This window comes from Cyprinodon variegatus, unplaced genomic scaffold (assembly GCF_000732505.1).
Source record: "Cyprinodon variegatus isolate N-32 unplaced genomic scaffold, C_variegatus-1.0 Scaffold634, whole genome shotgun sequence".
Lineage (NCBI taxonomy): Eukaryota > Metazoa > Chordata > Actinopteri > Cyprinodontiformes > Cyprinodontidae > Cyprinodon > Cyprinodon variegatus.
The window spans coordinates 333686-337976 of record NW_015151087.1 but is presented as its reverse complement, the minus strand read 5'-3'; the positions used below and the strand labels follow the sequence as shown (position 1 = coordinate 337976).

At 37.6% G+C, this 4291-nt stretch overlaps 1 protein-coding gene across 1 annotated transcript in view; it reads left to right on the top strand.

Moving 5' to 3' along the window:
- Positions 1-4291, top strand: part of cntln (centlein) — a 167517-nt gene that overhangs the window by 19406 nt on the left and 143820 nt on the right. The window lies entirely within an intron of this gene.

Sequence of the window (4291 nt, the reverse complement as noted above, 5' to 3'; positions counted from 1 at the left end):
AACCAGAGTAAAAAAAGAAGTGGGAGGCCGTGTTGCACAACTGAGCAAGAGGATAAGTACATCAGAGTCTCTAGTTTGAGAAACAGACGTTTCACAGGTCCCCAACTGGCATCTTCATTAAATAGTACCCGCAGTAGCCTGTTATGCTGTCCTCTGAAGGGAGGAGTACACACCGTTGTAGGAAATCTTTCATTTCTTAGCAATTTCACGCATGAAATAGCCTTCATTTATAAGAACAAGAATAGACTGTCGAGTTTCAGATGAAAGTTCTCTTTTTCTGGTCATTTTGAGCGTTTAATTGACCCCACAAATGTGATGCTCCAGAATCTGCTCAAAGGACGGTCAGTTTTGTAGCTTCTGTAACGAGCTAAACTGTTTTCAGATGTGTGAACATGATTGTACAAGTGTTTTCTAATCATCAATTAGCCTTCTGAGCCATGAGCAAACACATTGTACCATTAGAACACTGGAGTGATAGTTGCTGGAAATGGGCCTCTATACACCTATGTAGATACTGCACCAAAAACCAGACATTTGCTGCTAGAATAGTCGTTCACCACATTAGCAATGTATAGAGTGTATTTCTTCAAAGTTAAGACTAGTTTAAAGTTATCTTCATTGAAAAGTTCAGTGCTTTTCCTTCAAAAATAAGGACATTTCAATGTGACCCCAAACTTTTGAACGGTAGTGTAGCTGTGCTTCCTGTATAATTCCTGTTTTCTGATGTTACCTGATGGCGTGGTTTCCAACGGTAACGGCAGCGGTGTAACCTGCTGTACCATCAGGCCCTCACTGAGGCAGCTTCATTCCCTTCCTTCTTTTGGAAAAATAGCATCCATTCTTAATGAGACTGGCTGTAATGGAGTGACCAGCTCGCTTTTTGACTTTCCCCTCTTAGAAACCGTAATGGTGGCTCTGGGGAGCAGACGTCACGACTTTATGGAGAACTTTATTTTAATGCTAGTTTTGTGCTTTTAGACGCTCCTTCCTTCAGTCTTCTTTCTTCTGTCTATTCATTGAATGTTTGAAAAGCTCGGTGGAATGCGGTCATTTGGTTCTCTGCGATTCATCATCCCATCATACTGATTAATTGATTTCTTCCCCCCCTCCTCTGAGAGACGTTGGTCCGCTGAGTCTCCTCACAGTTTCAGCTCTCCCACTTTGATGTTTCTCTGCTTTCCGATCTCCCTGTTCCTCCACTTTCTTTTTGTGAGGTTTTCTAACATAATTCGTTTAGATTTTCATTCTTCATGGTGAAATTTTCAATGCTTATCTTTGTCTCTGAGACTCTTCGACTTTGTGGTATCCATTGCTTCCAACTAAGCTCTGCAAAGGTTTAAATTGTTCTTGCCAATCTCATTATCAGTATTTGAATGTATAACCTTCTCTACAGTATAAATCTCTATTAAAGCCCTCCCTTTTTATAACACGGTGAGCTGGAAGTAGCAAGAAACTCTAAATCTACTTTCCCAATATATGGAAGCAGTTTCCCTCAAGATGGCAATTAATTGCATCCCAGAGCCCTGAGTTATTTGAGGAGATGTACCCGCAGAAAGCCACGGATTACCTACCGTTGCCTAACTTCAGATGATGCAGTTAGGACGCGATCCTGCTCATACCAAGGCCACAGAGGCAGCCCAAAAATGGTAAAAAGGAAACAGGCATCATCATTAAAGGAGCACTGTTCTTTTTACTCTTGCTTAAGAACGTCCTTCTCAGCTCTACTAATTCAACCTACTGCTCTCTTTAGCTCTTCCCTTTGTCCCTTTGGCACACTTGAGTGATAATTAACTGAAGACTTGCACTGATCCACCTTTTAGGGGACGATACTACCATTCTGGCACTAAGATTTTAGGAAAATAAAAATCTGTGACAAACACACAATCATTTAATGTACTTTGTTTTCTTTTCCAGCAGTTCTATGTAGAAAAGTTCACAATAAAAGGAAAAAAAGATCTTCTTCAGGGTTCTTTGTAGAGGTAGAGCATCTAAATACAGCGTACAATAAAAAAGATTATTTCTGTCTTTGCATCAAAGGATTAAATACATAATCTGACTGCAGAACAGAGAGGATGGAGGCTCTTCTTTGATTCATTGAATGGTGTCAGTATTTAACTTTGCAGTCACTGGTCGGATGGACAGAACATTTAAAGGAGAAGTCCAGTCAGCAAGGAATAATCAATAGATCATTATTTATACCTAAAACTAANTGAGGTTTTCTAACATAATTCGTTTAGATTTTCATTCTTCATGGTGAAATTTTCAATGCTTATCTTTGTCTCTGAGACTCCTCGACTTTGTGGTATCCATTGCTTCCAACTAAGCTCTGCAAAGGTTTAAATTGTTCTTGCCAATCTCATTATCAGTATTTGAATGTATAACCTTCTCTACAGTATAAATCTCTATTAAAGCCCTCCCTTTTTATAACACGGTGAGCTGGAAGTAGCAAGAAACTCTAAATCTACTTTCCCAATATATGGAAGCAGTTTCCCTCAAGATGGCAATTAATTGCATCCCAGAGCCCTGAGTTATTTGAGGAGATGTACCCGCAGAAAGCCACGGATTACCTACCGTTGCCTAACTTCAGATGATGCAGTTAGGACGCGATCCTGCTCATACCAAGGCCACAGAGGCAGCCCAAAAATGGTAAAAAGGAAACAGGCATCATCATTAAAGGAGCACTGTTCTTTTTACTCTTGCTTAAGAACGTCCTTCTCAGCTCTACTAATTCAACCTACTGCTCTCTTTAGCTCTTCCCTTTGTCCCTTTGGCACACTTGAGTGATAATTAACTGAAGACTTGCACTGATCCACCTTTTAGGGGACGATACTACCATTCTGGCACTAAGATTTTAGGAAAATAAAAATCTGTGACAAACACACAATCATTTAATGTACTTTGTTTTCTTTTCCAGCAGTTCTATGTAGAAAAGTTCACAATAAAAGGAAAAAAAGATCTTCTTCAGGGTTCTTTGTAGAGGTAGAGCATCTAAATACAGCGTACAATAAAAAAGATTATTTCTGTCTTTGCATCAAAGGATTAAATACATAATCTGACTGCAGAACAGAGAGGATGGAGGCTCTTCTTTGATTCATTGAATGGTGTCAGTATTTAACTTTGCAGTCACTGGTCGGATGGACAGAACATTTAAAGGAGAAGTCCAGTCAGCAAGGAATAATCAATAGATCATTATTTATACCTAAAACTAATACGATTGCGGTGATTTAATGAATTTAGTGTTAATCAGTAAAAAAATACAAATAATAATTTTTGTCACTATCAGTGAGGCCAGAGAAAAATACATGATATGTAGCCAAGATTTCGGAGAAGAATGTTTTCAAGATTTAACTCTTAATTACTCTTAATTAAAAACGCTTATCATTTATTGAACAGTAAGTAGTAATTTCATATTTAAAGTACTTTCAGAAGTTTGAATTCTGAATATGACCGGACTTCTACTTTAATCACTGTCTGACGGTTGGTGCATCGGCAGGAAATCTGCATAAATGAGGAATAGATGTGAGCAAAGGCATCAAGGTAAGATTGAGACATTTGCTCATCTGAGGTCCAGTTAATGAAAATTTATTAGTTTTGCTTTATTTAAACTAAGATTTAAGTTCATTATTGGCTGAATTAAGATTTTCACAGTTGGACCAACCATAAATTTATATGGCAGGATTTCACAGCACAATTTTTTATAAAATAAAATCAAATATACTTAATGTTACTTAGGTAATGCAAGTGCAGATAAAGAATAAAGTGTTTTAGCAGTTTTATGGTGTTATTTTGCAGAACATAACTTTTTGCCATGTGGCGATCTGCTTGGACAGAGGCTGCAGCCGTCTGTTTCACACACATGCATCAGTAAACTATTTTTAATTAAATCTATCAGGTATATTTATCTTTGCTGGAAGCAAATATAAATAACATGCAAAGTAACAGAGTGCATCAACAGGTGGGGGAGGTGCAGCGCCACACATTAGAAGGAATTTAAACTGTGGAAACATCCCCTTGGGTTTTAGATGTCTGGTCACAATGAAAAGGATAATTTGATTTTTAATATTTCCTAACTATGAAAACTGCAAAATGCTGCCTTTGAAGAGTCATAAAGATATAAGGCTAACAAATGTTACCACTTACACTGGAAAAAAATCGATATCTGGATAAGTAATTTTTTTCTTAAAATAAGTGCATTCGTTCTTGGATTGAGGAGGTAAAACAGACATTTTGCCAATGGACAATTGGCAATTTAGATTTAAAATAAGAAAAAAACAATTGCATTGTCTTATCT